Below are 14,897 nucleotides of genomic sequence, written 5' to 3'. Positions count from 1 at the left end.
GGCTGCTTGCAGACCCAAGAAGGATGATGAGACAGATCAGCCCTGCAGATTAGATCAGCACAGATCAGGCTTCAGTGCCAGGCAGCGGCTGCTTGCAGACCCAAGAAGGATGAAGACACAGAGCAGCCCTGCATATTAGATCAGCACAGATCGGCAGTGCGGCGTGTGCGTGTGTGCCGTGCTGCTGTGAAGGGAACTAGGCTTCAGTGGCAGGCAGCGGCTGCTTGCAGACCCTAGAAGGATGATGAGACAGAGCAGCCCTGCAGATTAGATCAGCACAGGCAGCTATTTAGAGAATGACATGCATCAGATGTGGAGTGTGCCGCGTGCGTTCAGGCGCCATTGGTGTTCGGTGAAGGAGGCCCCACACTCGTAGGTAAAGCCAGCCACCAAGATCACTCGGACAGGCAGGAGCCCCTTCTGGCAGTTGACTTCCCCCGGATCCCAACATGCGTGCACAGAGTCGACCCTCGGCTTGCAGAGGGGCTAGCCCCTTTCCAATAAATCAACTAGGCTTCAGTGCCAGGCAGCGGCTGCTTGCAGACCCAAGAAGGATGAAGACACAGAGCAGCCCTGCATATTAGATCAGCACAGATCGGCAGTGCGGCATGTGCGTGTCTGCCGTGCTGCTGTGAAGGAAACTAGGCTTCAGTGGCAGGCAGCGGCTGCTTGCAGACCCAAGAAGGATGAAGACACAGAGCAGCCCTGCAGATTAGATCGGCACAGATCAGGCTTCAGTGCCAGGCAGCGGCTGCTTGCAGACCCAAGAAGGATGAAGACACAGAGCAGCCCTGCATATTAGATCAGCACAGATCGGCAGTGCGGCATGTGCGTGTCTGCCGTGCTGCTGTGAAGGGAACTAGGCTTCAGTGGCAGGCAGCGGCTGCCTGCAGACCCAAGAAGGATGATGAGACAGAGCAGCCCTGCAGATTAGATCAGCACAGATCAGGCTTCAGTGCCAGGCAGCGGCTGGTTGCAGACCCAAGAAGGATGAAGACACAGAGCAGCCCTGCATATTAGATCAGCACAGATCGGCAGTGCGGCATGTGCGTGTCTGCCGTGCTGCTGTGAAGGGAAGTAGGCTTCAGTGGCAGGCAGCGGCTGCTTGTATACCCAAGAAGGATGATGAGACAGATCAGCCCTGCAAATTAGATCAGCACAGATCAGGCTTCAGTGCCAGGCAGCGGCTGCTTGCAGACCCAAGAAGGATGAAGACACAGAGCAGCCCTGCATATTAGATCAGCACAGATCGGCAGTGCGGCATGTGCGTGTCTGCCGTGCTGCTGTGAAGGGAACTAGGCTTCAGTGGCAGGCAGCGGCTGCCTGCAGACCCTAGAAGGATGATGAGACAGAGCAGCCCTGCATATTAGATCAGCACAGATCGGCAGTGCGGCGTGTGCGTGTCTGCCGTGCTGCTGTGAAGGGAACTAGGCTTCAGTGGCAGGCAGCGGCTGCCTGCAGACATTAGAAGGATGATGAGACAGAGCAGCCCTGCATATTAGATCAGCACAGATCGGCAGTGCGGCGTGTGCGTGTCTGCCGTGCTGCTGTGAAGGGAACTAGGCTTCAGTGGCAGGCAGCGGCTGCGTGCAGACCCAAGAAGGATGATGAGACAGAGCAGCCCTGTAGATTAGATTAGCACAGATCAGGCTTCAGTGCCAGGCAGCGGCTGCTTGCAGACCCAAGAAGGATGAAGACACAGAGCAGCCCTGCATATTAGATCAACACAGATCGTCAGTGCGGCATGTGCGTGTCTGCCGTGCTGCTGTGAAGGGAAGTAGGCTTCAGTGGCAGGCAGCGGCTGCTTGCAGACCCAAGAAGGATGATGAGACAGATCAGCCCTGCAAATTAGATCAGCACAGATCAGGCTTCAGTGCCAGGCAGCGGCTGCTTGCAGACCCAAGAAGGATGAAGACACAGAGCAGCCCTGCATATTAGATCAGCACAGATCGGCAGTGCCCCGTATGCGTGTCTGCCGTGCTGCTGTGAAGGGAACTAGGCTTTAGTGGCAGGCAGCGGCTGCTTGGAGACCTAAGAAGGATGATGAGACAGAGCAGTCCTGCAGATTAGATCAGCACAGGCAGCAATTTAGAGAATGACATGCATTAGATGTGGAGTGTGCCGCGTGCGTGCTGCTGCTCTGAAGGGAACAAGGCTTCAGTGCCAGGCAGCAGCTGCTTGCAGACCCAAGAAGGATGAAGACACAGAGCAGCCCTGCAGATTAGATGAGCACAGATCGGCAGTGCCGCGTGTGCGTGTCTGCCGTGCTGCTGTGAAGGGAACTAGGCTTCAGTGGCAGCCAGCGGCTGCTTGCAGACCCAAGAAGGATGAAGACACAGAGCAGCCCTGCAGATTCCATCAACACAATTTAGAGAATCACATGCATCAGATCTTGAGTGTGCCGCGTGAGTGCTGCTGCTGTGAAGGGAACAAGGCTTCAGTGCCAGGCTAGCGGGTGCTTGCAGACCCAAGAAGGATGAAGACACAGAGCAGCCCTGCAGATTAGATGAGCACAGATCGGCAGTGCCGCGTGTGCGTGTCTGCCGTGCTGCTGTGAAGGGAACTGTTAGGAATCAGCCTTGACGTGTGTGATTAGTGCGGTTCTGACACTTTTTGTGGTCCCTTATTGTATGTGCATGTACTTCATAGACCTTCCCTAAGGGGAATAAGGAGGAGCAGCGCACTACCGTCGTTGCTTGGCTTACTCCTTCGTGACCACGCCCCCTCTCCACTTCCTGGTTCCTGCTCGTGTGTTGTGCTGGCGTCTTGAGGACTCTCTGCTGGGGTTCTTGAGTTTAGACGCTGGTATTCTTGGTTGCTGCCCCTTGTCCCCTTGAATTCCTGCTCTTGGAGTGTGTGTGTTTGCCTAAACGGTACTCGGCAATTCTTCGCCGCTTCTATACCGGTGAGCGCGACGCCCCTACCAGCGCTCACGCATTTTGCGGGCGTCGTCCGTTCACTACCTTCAGTTTCTTCTTTTGTTGGTGGCTGCATTACCTCCTTTGCTGGTATCATTCTTTTGGGACTTCCTATCGAGTGTGAGCGCTCCGCCCTGTATTACTAGGGGCCGGGTGTCTCACCTCCTGAGTGGGTACTGCTCCGCTGTACTTGCCCCCTGTGCAGCCGGTCGGTGCCCCTCACTCCTTTTCTGTGTTTGTCTGCTTGTGTGTGGTGTATGGTTGTACTGCTCCGCTGCACTGGCTCCCCCTTCAGACAGCCGGTCGGTTCACCTCACCTTCCTTTAAGATTTTGTTTGCGTCTGAGGTGTGTTGAGTCCTTCGTGAGTTCGTTTTGGCCCCCTCCCTTTGGCCTGGACTCATCGATGAAGCTCGCCCGACCTACAGTTGGGGTAAGATCCATAATTGATCACACATGTCAATGTTTCGCTAGGTTTAAGCAGAATAACCGTGGGGAGTGTTACTGTTCATAACTTGCTTTTTGTTTCCTAGCCTGGACCATCCCCTGAGACGCCTTCTTTTATTTGTTACCCCTCGTATGAGGAGAGTGGTGGACACTCCTTGGGTAAATTCCCTCATACTTTTAGGAGACAGTAGACAGGAGTGTTGTATAATCTGATATCGCATTCCTGCTTCTGTGTCCTGGAGGTGGAGGGATTCTTCTTCGCTCCTGTGGAAGTTGGCCCTTCTCCTAACAGGAACTAGGCTTCAGTGGCAGCCAGCGGCTGCTTGCAGACCCAAGAAGGATGAAGACACAGAGCAGCCCTGCAGATTCCATCAACATAATTTAGAGAATCACATGCATCAGATCTTGAGTGTGCCGCGTGAGTGCTGCTGCTGTGAAGGGAACAAGGCTTCAGTGCCAGGCTAGCGGGTGCTTGCAGACCCAAGAAGGATGAAGACACAGAGCAGCCCTGCAGATTAGATGAGCACAGATCGGCAGTGCCGCGTGTGCGTGTCTGCCGTGCTGCTGTGAAGGGAACTAGGCTTCAGTGGCAGCCAGCGGCTGCTTGCAGACCCAAGAAGGATGAAGACACAGAGCAGCCCTGCAGATTTCATCAACACAATTTAGAGAATCACATGCATCAGATCTTGAGTGTGCCGCGTGCGTGCTGCTGCTGTGAAGGGAACAAGGCTTTAGTGCCAGGCTAGCGGGTGCTTGCAGACCCAAGAAGGATCAAGACACAGAGCAGCCCTGCAGATTAGCACGCATCAATTGTTAACGCATCCACAATTAACTTTTGTAGCAATCACAGTATGGTACACTTTACTTTTAAACATATTCATCTAAAGCACAGCATGACACCATTGGTAAAATTACAATCCAACTCACATAATTTCACTACACACCACATGCACACACTTCATAACACATGGCGAAAAGACATTGCCATTTACAATGCCATTAGCTCAAAATCAAATAAATCCGAGCCCGATTGCATTTCTAATGCTTGTTTTTATAACCTATCCGTCTGTAGGCCTCCGGTCTTCCTTTTCTTGAACGATGTCTCAACCTTTCCAGGACTCGTTAAGGCTCAGGCCAACATATTTGATGTAGGATATACCATCATCCTCATCATCAAATACTTTATTTTCAATTACAATACATTTAGAACGTTTGATCCATAATGCATGCCAAAATCTGGCCAAACCATAAACAATCACTCTGAGAGTGTTGGTAGCTAAAATTCTCATTACCTCTAGGTAATGTCCAGGACCTATCAGGTTATACAATGGCACGATCCACTTGCCCCACAGGCTACTATAAGGGGGGAGGGGCAGAAGAATAGCAAGTGGACTATTGATTCTGAGCAAGCCTTACATGCAGGACACTGATCATCTGTGATGGCCTCACTACACCACTTTTTACAAAACAGGTTAGTGGGTAGGGTTTTAAAATGGACTTGTCTAAATAATTTCCGTGCCAGCAGTGGTACAATTTCATAAATAGTTTCCTCATAAAATGTGGCGAATTTAAAATTGTTAAAATCCTGGGTCACTGTGCCCACTGGTTTGGCCATCTCCTTCACCATAATAGTATTTCAGTATATCTCTTTAATCCTGCATTTTAGGATAAGGCACAATCTTTCTGGAGTGGACCAATATTCCTCCATCCCAATTCTCTTCAGTAGATTCTTCAGGGAACTAAACCACAGGATAGAAGTAACCTGGGATCGCTTCAGGAGATCAATCGACTCTGCCATGTGTGGGGAGAGTTCATTCACTGAGCACAGATGGTGCCAGAACATTAACTGCTTGTAGCCCATCTTGTGCGATAACAATTTTAGGCCCAAGTCCAAAAACATAGGAGCCAAGGGGGTACTAGTTTCTACAGAAGCAAGAGAGTTTGTGTTTCCAATACCCCACAGTTCGGCCCCGTAGAGGGCTCCCCCCAATATTTCGGTACTATACATTTCCAATGCTGGGGCCACTTTCCTGGTCACTGTTTTTTTGTGGATTTTACTTAAGTGAGCAGTTTGTTGGATTAATGATATTTGGGCTATTTGGATGTGGGGTGCCCAATTTAGCTTTGAGGTTAGGTGGATACCCAGATAGTCAAAGGCAAAAACTTGCTCTAGGCGACTATACATACATTAGTCTTTTTGATGGCTTGGAATTCCCCTTCGAGAAGAACATATATTTAATTTTAGCCTCATTTAGTACCAAGCTAGGCTCCTTGCAGAACTCAATAAAATTATTCAACAATTGTTGCAGATCATGGGGGGGAGGTTTAGAAATGAATAGGGTGTCATCTGCGAAGAGTAGGGCTGGTACTCTTCTCTCGCCCACCTTTGGGGCGTTGCATCTATTATTATTTATTTATTGATTTATTTTATAGTTTTATAGAGCGTGAACCAGACCTGTGAGGGTATCATAGCGCTTTGCAGTATTAAGGGTGGTGTACAATGCGATGGGAATGGAGAGATTAATTGAGTAAAATAGGGGATACATAATGCAAGAACACACGCAATCTAAAGTCCCGGCTACATGTGGGAGAGAAATTAAAACAGGTAGATACATTGTACAAGAAGGCACATAGTTTCAACTCTTGGGGGAATGCCCAAGAGTGCAGGAATAGGTATCGTCCATAGAAAGATAATAATGTAACATGATCATTTAGGCGAGGTATTTACCGATTATGAAGGTTTTGGTCTCCTTCTTATTGGGTGCCAAGTTAGGAAGTCTTATGATGGCGGGTGGGAGAGAGTTCCAAATCCTTGGCGCAGCCCCAGTGAAGGCCCGATTGTAGTTTTCTTTTTCCGATAGCGTGCAGATTGCAGCAGTAGGTCTTTGGCCGAACGGGAGTTTCTGGGTCCTCCTGATATCACAAGTTTTTGTGCCAGAAATGTAGGGGAGTTGTTATAAAGAGCTTTGTGAATGATGCAGGCCAGTTTAAATTGGATTCTGGCTTCTAGGGGAAGCCAGTTCAGCGCTTTGAGGTGGGGAGAGATGTGGTCGAATTTCTTAGAGCCGGTTAGTAGTCTGGCGGTAGTGTTGAGGCAGGCTTTCAATGGGGCCAGAGATTTCTTGGGTAGCCCTGCAAGAGTAGAGCATCCATATTCTAATCTAGATAATGACTAGTGCCTGTACTGCCATTTTAAGGTGGGACACATTGAGGAAGGGTTTTAGGTTTCTTAGGTAACTCAGGTGGAATCTTGCCGTTTTGGCCATCGAGTTTATATGCCGTCCAGGGTTATTCCAAGGGATTTCGCCGAGTCAACAATGGTAGGAGGGCAGTTTAGTGGTGAGATGATCCTGATCCATTCTTGGAAGTCTGGATTGGGTTTGGGTGGAGAGATCAGTAGAAATTCAGTTTTATTTGCGTTGAGTTTAAGATGGTTGGCGGTGAGCCAGTGGACTGTCAGCTTCCAGGCCTCATTCAGGGAGAACATGTCCTCAGGGGAAGAGAATTTTACGTAGATTTGTGTATCGCCGACGTACATAAGGTAGGAGACATTGGCGGCATGTAGAACCTCGGTGAGAGGTTCAAGGTAAAGGTTGAAGAGGGTAGGGGAGAGGTTTGATCCTTGGGGGACTGTGGAAAAGTAAATTTTGCCATGTTCTGTGTCCCTACGTGTTCCCCATGTTATGTTATATGTGCACGATTAATATGCATATGTATTCCCCATGATCGATTAAAGACGCAATTACAGCTGTGTCCATCTCTAGTATGCCAGTTCCTAGTTTTCGTGAATACAACGAGCATCAGGCCTATGTAAAGTTATGTTGCCACGTTTTACAGTGTGCACGTTATTTCATTGTAAAATCCCCGTTTCTAGGCCTCAAAAGGGCCCGGACTCAGATTCAACTCCTGTCTCCTGAAACCCTCGCTGAGGAGCGATACAGCCCCCACCTGTATCCCTGACCCTTCACTTACTTCCTGCCTCACAGTGCCCGGCTCGGCCTGGCTCTGCCTGCCAGTCTGCCAAGAGTATGTTATGATTCCAGTTATCAGTCCAGCTCTCCTTCTCTGCATTCCTAAGCTACTGAATCGCATCAATAGTTTCAGTCATCGTCTAGCCTTTACGTCTCCATGTAAGAGAAATACTGTATTTATGGTCATTTAATATTCCTCAACACACACTACATGTAGAATAATGCATGCACCAGTCTTAGTGTCTGTTAGCCTTTGCCCTGATAACTTTTGGATTCTATCAACATGTTCTCTAAACATCAGATACTAGATAGTGTTTAGGTACATGTCGCTCTGACTCTCCAGACTTTCGTCTCTCCTTCTAGCTCAGAAGTCATAGCCCCCAGCTTCTACCTAGTTACACGTCATTGCCAGCTTGCGCGCACCACTAGGTTAGAGGTCCCGGCTCCTTAGGTAGCCCCCTCCATGTTTCCGCCCCATTTGTGACATATTCCGTTACGTTTACATCACATGTCTATGTATACGCCCTGTTCACGCCTCTTGTTACACCTCCTTTCTGCCTTATCTCTCGCGACTGTTACAGGCCCCACCCACTGTTACGCCTACTGTATGTACTGTAATGTATTTTGTTTAACTATATATGCTTGTGCACTGTTATTAAAAGTTGCTAGCCATCCCAGATCTTGCCCGTGCAGGTTGTCCTGTTCCTGTCCTTTATGCTGTATTAAACCTGCAAACTCCTACTACCTCGAATCTTGACTCTTATTTATTGAGCTATCTGTTATTGTTAGGTCCAGTCAAAAATAGAGGTATTATTTATTTATTTACCACATAATGGCGCCCGAATAGGGACTTGCCCTTTCCCCACGCGCCGGAGAAGCCACGCAAGCCCCCTGATCCTCTGCAGCCGTGACGGAGCCATACCGTGCACGTGCAGATATTTCTGCTTCAAGTATCCCTCAGGCCCACGGAGGAGACGGAGGTTGCGGTCCAGCATCCAGACGAGGCGGTGGAGGAACGCGGCGAGTCCCGACCAGAGCCCAAGCCGAGAGTCCAAGGTCCGAGGTATCCGGAGGCCCACCCGTAACAGAAGTCCGAAGTCCGTCCGTCGTCGTAGCAGTCCAGTCCAGTCCGAGGCCTTCCGTTCTTGCTGCCCGGTGAGTACCATTGCTGGGGTAGTATCTAGACAGGGTCAATTGCATTGTCTCTGGTCCGTGGGTTTGGGTACGCAGATCCAACACAAAGTGTCCACTTAGGTGGATGCGGGTCCTGACGTGTCTCTTTATGAGACCGGTAAGTTTCGTACTGTTTTAGCAGTGCATCTAGTTTCTGTTCTAGTCCGTTCTGTTCTCGAGAAATTCATGTATTCTGTTTTCAGTATTCCAGGTAGTATTTTGTCAAAACTGTTAATTTAAATGTCATTCATGTATTTCAATGTCGTGGTATGAAAGTGGTGTAATTATCGTGTTCATTGTGTATTGTATTGTGTCTAGACTACAGTTCAGTCATGCCGCTGCTCTCAAAACTACGTCAGTTAAAAACTAGAAAAGGTCTGTTAGAAGAAGCAGTTCCTGTCCCGCCTAGGGACAGTCCAGGTCATTTTATGTATCAAAAGCATGGCATAAGTGCCATATTATATCTAGATTTATGGGTGGAGTACACCAAACAGTTAGAAGAAAAGTACAGATGGCCCGTATCGGGTACATGGGATGCCGAGTGCATCATGCGAGTAGAAGAAGTATTATGGAAAAAGAAAGCCAGACAGTCACAGAAAGATGCCATCGAGTTATGGCGCAAAGAATCTCATAAAAGAACCGAAAAAGAAATCAGAAAGTCAGAATTAAGTAGAGAATCCTTAGAAAGAGCCCAAGAAAGGGAATTAATCGAAATAGGTGAACGAGTTAAAACCGAACAGTCAGACAGACAGAGGAATGCCCTCATTAAGGGTATGTATCCTCTTCTTGCCGAGGGCTTGCCAAAAGCAACCCCGGAAGCACCATGTAATTTTCCGCCACCCTTAGTTCCGACCAAGCTACGTCACAAACCGACCGCAGCTGATATTTTTCTCTCGTCCTATTTGGACGACACAGTCCCAGAATATGCAAATCCTGTTCTGCCAGCTCCTGTAAATAATGTAATTCATGATCCTCCAGCCACCGGGGCACCTGTTGCAGTACCTGTTACGGTACCCCCGGTCCAGCCCGTAGTACAAATTCCCGCCACATCAGTCACTCTGCCAGCACGAAGAGTATCAGTCGACGATTCCAGTATAGGGGCCGCGGGAGGAGGTCCTCCTGGTACCCCGCTGCCGAATAGACGTTTAGGAGCAGTCGAGTTACATGAACGTGCGTTACAGCGTACGCCCAAATATAAGTCCATTGCAGAAATCAGGCGACTTCTTACTGAATGCTGTTATGATCCAGTCCCAGGCGAGGATGGTATGGTTATATATTCCGTACGTATAAGACAGGTGTCCGAGTATTTGGTCACCCTACCGAATATGAAAGAAGATCTAGACAGAATGTATCGTTTCATTCGTACAGGACAAGATCCAGAAAGTATTGCTGAAGTCATGTCTCTCAGGAAATCTGAGATCCAGTTCATGTTATTAAAGTTTCTGATCAATTGTTTAATACGGGAAAAAGATTCCCCGACTAAAGATCCGAACGAAATGAAAATTTTGACAAAGTGGAGTGATAATATAGCCGAGGGTAAGCACAAGACACTCAATAGTATAGAGAGTATGTACAAGAAAATACGTAAAGAAATAATAAGGTTACACGAACAACGCAAAGAAGCACAAGTAAGCGAGAAAGAAAATGACTCTTCTACTGAAGAGGTAGACGATGAGAATACCGCCAGAATAGCGTATGTAGGTAAATCTAAATTTCCAGACCGACATTTACGCCTAGAACACAAGAAAGTCTTTCATCTTCCAGCACCGGAACAAGGTTCTCTAGAACAAGTATTTCAAGCTACCGATCAAATTCTGAAATCACGAATCGGTTATAGTGAATTAAGTACTATGCATGAACAAGAACTAGCCCGATCAGCAGTCCGATGGATTACTGATTCTACCACTTTTCCAGACGAAATAGTGGCACAAATGTTTCTGAAACTGCCCCCAGCCGAGCAGCGACTGGTGGGTATGTATATGATCCAGCACCTCATTACACTGTATGAGGGTCAACATTCTGATCCAGGTCCGTTACATGATATCCTGAACGAGTTACTCCAGTATAGATGGAAAGGTTTAGGTACTGGTTTAATTAGTGTCATTCTAGAACAGCGCCACAAATACAGAACGTTTTTGAACCCGCATTTTGTTCATGTCTCACCTCCAGAAAGTAAACCGTTTTACATAGACAGACAGCATCCGCTACGAGAAGTACACCCAGTTAGGACAACGGATGGTGAAATGCAACGAGTATTTGTTTACACCCCAGTTACCAAGATGGAACTCTTAGAGATGAAGAAATTAATTCCCTGTCACGACAAAGATCCAGCAGGGTTCCACCGTGAATTAAAAGACATGCTCCGTATGGGAGAATACACGTATCCAGATATTATTAAAATGTTAAAAGTCATGTTGCCTGCAGGCATATATGAAAAACTCAAGGAAAAGGATTGGGAGGTGGGAGAGAAAAAGATCGATTGGACAGCTCTAGAAGCTGAAGATAAGATACGAGTACCAGGTACCGGTCTTGGAGATAAATGTAAAGAATTACCTGAATTGTTAATACAAGTTTTGCCTAGGTTATTAGCCACTAAAAAGGAAGACTGGGATGCAATCTCAGCCTGTAAACAGAAACAAGACGAAGACACTAGTGATTTTTATTCCAGATTTGAGAAATGTTTCATAATAAACAGTGGTTTGAAGACGAGTAGCGAGTCATACCCTCATCTTTTTGTTACTAAATTAGTCGAGAATTCAAGTCCACAAGTTAAAAATCGAGTTTTGAAAGTCGAAAGTACTTGGCAAGCTAGTACCCCGTCCCAAATGCTCCAGATGCTCCAGTATCACCAGAATAGAATCAGAGAAGAGCAAGAACACGAGAGAAGACGTATGAAAGACACGAAAATGAAAGTACTAGTTGCACAATCTGTTCCTCAAGACAGTCAGAAGAGGGGTCCGAATCAAGCCAGTCATCCTGCAGCTCCCGTTAAAGGGACATGCAATTATTGTAAACAGCCAGGTCATTTTATAAACGAGTGTGCAGTTCTGAAACACAACATAGCCACTGGTAAAACTAAAGAAAGACCACGTCCGCCTAGACAAGAACAAGTTTCACAGACTTCTCAGCCACAGAATGCACAACAGACAGTTCCAGCACCGCAGCCTATCGCTGCAACACAGCATGTTACACAGCAGATGTACCAGTATGCACAGACAGAGTATCCAGAGTATCAAGCGTATTCATGAAACAGCCTAGAGAGGGAGGTAGGCTTGCCTCTCATCGAGATTCCTGTAGATCAAGAAGGTCCCTATGTTCACAGTCAAGTATTAGGGAAAGACAGAAAGTTTCTGATTGATACAGGGGCAAGTAGGACTACCATTAGTCACGACGAGGTTCCAGGGGCTCCGCTCTCAGGCTCTAGAAATGTTTCCCTTGGATTTTCAGGAAAGCCTATTGTAAACGAGATATCAAAGCCAGTTACTCTAGAAGTTGGTCCATTGTCCCGAACTACTGATCTATTGCTTACGAAGTCATGTCCAGAAAATTTGTTAGGCATTAAGACACTGAAAGAATTAGGTGCAGTTATTTGCTGTTCCCCAGAGGGAATACGTTTGTTTTTACGTGACTTCAAGGGTCACTATGTTTTACGAGATTTTGATCCGAGATTGTCTAATGTTCCGCAGCATCTATGGGCGCAAGGTCCAACTGATGTTGGCTTCATGCAAATCACACCCCATCGTGTGACTCTCAAGCAAGGTATAGTCTTGCCACGAATCAGACAGTACAGATTGCCACCTGAGGCTGTAGCAGCCTTATCCAAAATTATTGACGAGCTCATTGCTCAAGGAGTAGTTGTAGAAACTGACTCCAATGTATGTAATTCTCCTATCATTCCAGTCATGAAACGTACTGATCCAAATGCACCCCCAGTATATCGATTAGTGATTGACCTTCGAGAACTCAATAAATGTATCATTCCTCAGTACCCAGTTGTTCCAGATATCTCATCTCTATTGACAGCCATTGATTCTGAGGCTACATTTTTCACAGTCATAGACCTCAAAAACGCATTTTTCAGTGTTCCAATTCATCCAAACAGCCAGTACCTTTTCGGTTTTTGTTTAAATGGAAGGAGCTATAAATTCACACGAGCTCCTCAAGGTTTCACAGAAAGTCCTAGTATTTACAGTCAAGCACTTAAGAGACAACTAGACAATATTCACATGCCAACTGACACTGCCCTGCTCCAGTATGTCGATGATCTACTGATCACAGCCCGTTCTGAACGTGCTTGCGAGCGAGCATCACTTACAGTCTTGTATTTCCTAGCCGAGATGGGGCACAAGGTGTCTCCTTCAAAGCTTCAATTCTGTGTCCAGCAAGTGATCTACTTAGGCCACTTACTGTCCAAGTGGGGTAGGCAGTTGACACCCGACCGTATCCAGTTAATAGCGAGTCTTCCCCAGCCCAAGACCCAGAAGGAGGTACATGCTTTTATCGGCCTTACTTCTTATTGCAGACAATGGATTCCTCAGTATGCATTTCTAGCCAAGCCACTGATACAGTTAACGACACAGGAGGCAGCCATATCGACTGTCCTCCCTTGGACATCTGAACATACACTTAGTTTCAATGAGTTAAAGAAAGCCTTATGCCAAGCTCCTGTCCTAGCTACACCGAACTACAATAAGCCTTTTACACTTTTTGTCACAGAACGTGATGGTACAGCATTATCTGTTCTTACACAAGATCAAGCAGGACAATACAAGCCCTGTGCTTATTTTTCGAGCACACTAGATCCAGTAGCCCAGGCTCTGCCTGCGTGCCTCAAGTCAGTTGCAGCCACAGCACTAGCTATCAGACAAAGTGATTCCATAGTATTAGGACATTCCTTGACAGTACAAGTTCCACACTCCGTGGAAGTTCTTTTAAACCGAACACAGACTCAGCACTTGACAATTGCACGTTTAACAGGTTATGAACTGACACTGTTCCAGCCACACATAGAAATCAGACGCTGCAACGTTCTAAATCCTGCTACACTGTTACCGTCAGTTACTTCAAATCCTGTCACACATGATTGTGTGGAAGTTGTTAACACTATGACTAAACCAAGACAAGACCTGACAGATATTCCATTACCAGATCCCGACCTGACACTTTATGTGGATGGTTCATGTATGAGAACGAGTACAGGAGAACTAGTAGCCGCGTATGCAGTGACTACTGACACTGAAGTTATTGAAACACACCGTATTGACACCCTGTCTGCTCAAGCAGCAGAGCTAGTTGCTCTGACTCAAGCCTGCATACACGCCAAGAACCTGAAAGTTAATATTTACACAGATTCACGCTACGCATTCGGAGTTGTACACGACTTTGGAGTGCTCTGGCAAGAGAGAGGTTTCATGACTTCTCATGGAACCAAGATTCAGCATGGTCTCCTTATTCAAGCTCTGTTAGATGCAATACATTTACCGACATCTATTGCTATCATGAAGTGCAAAGCACATACGAAAGTTACTGACATTATTTCCCAAGGAAATGATCTAGCAGATCGAACAGCCAAGCTTACAGCACAGACACCAGACATACCAGTTAACAAGACACCGACATCCACTCTAGAACAGACTCAATCAATCAATCAATCAGGTCATTTGTAGAGCGCACTACTCACCCGTAGGGTCTCAAGGCGCTGGGGGGGGGGGGGTGCCGCTACTGCTCGAACAGCCAGGTCTTGAGCTTCTTCCTGAAGGAGAGGTGGTCTTGGGTCAGGCGCAGGTTGGTCGGAAGTGAGTTCCAGGTCTTGGCGGCCAGGTGGGAGAAGGATCTTCCTCCTGCTGTCGCTCTTCGGATGCGGGGGACGGCGGCGAGGGCGTGGTTGGTTGATCTGAGGAGGCGCTTGGGAGTGTAGAAGTTGATCCGGTTGTTGAGGTAGCTCGGGCCTTGGTCGTGTAGGGCTTTGTGTGCGTGGGTGAGGAGTCGGAAGGTGATTCTCTTGTTGACCGGGAGCCAGTGCAGGTCTCTCAGGTGTCCGGAGATGTGGCTGCGTCGGGGGATGTCGAGGATGAGTCTCGCCGAGGCGTTCTGGATCCGCTGGAGTCTCTTCTGGAGTTTTGCAGTGGTTCCGGCGTAGAGGGCGTTGCCGTAGTCCAGACGGCTGGTGACGAGGGCTTGGGTGACCGTCTTCCTCGTCTCGGTGGGGATCCACTGGAAGATCTTACGTAGCATGCGCAGGATGTTGAAGCATGACGAGGAGACGGCGTTGACTTGTCTGGTCATGGAGAGGGAGGAGTCCAGGATGAAGCCCAGGTTGCGTGCGTGGTCTGTCGGTTTGGGTGCGGTGCCCAGTGCGGGGGGCCACCAGGAGTCGTCCCAGGCGGAGGG

Source organism: Lissotriton helveticus, chromosome 5_1, assembly GCF_964261635.1.
Source record: "Lissotriton helveticus chromosome 5_1, aLisHel1.1, whole genome shotgun sequence".
Lineage (NCBI taxonomy): Eukaryota > Metazoa > Chordata > Amphibia > Caudata > Salamandridae > Lissotriton > Lissotriton helveticus.
Note: the sequence above shows the minus strand (reverse complement) of the source record.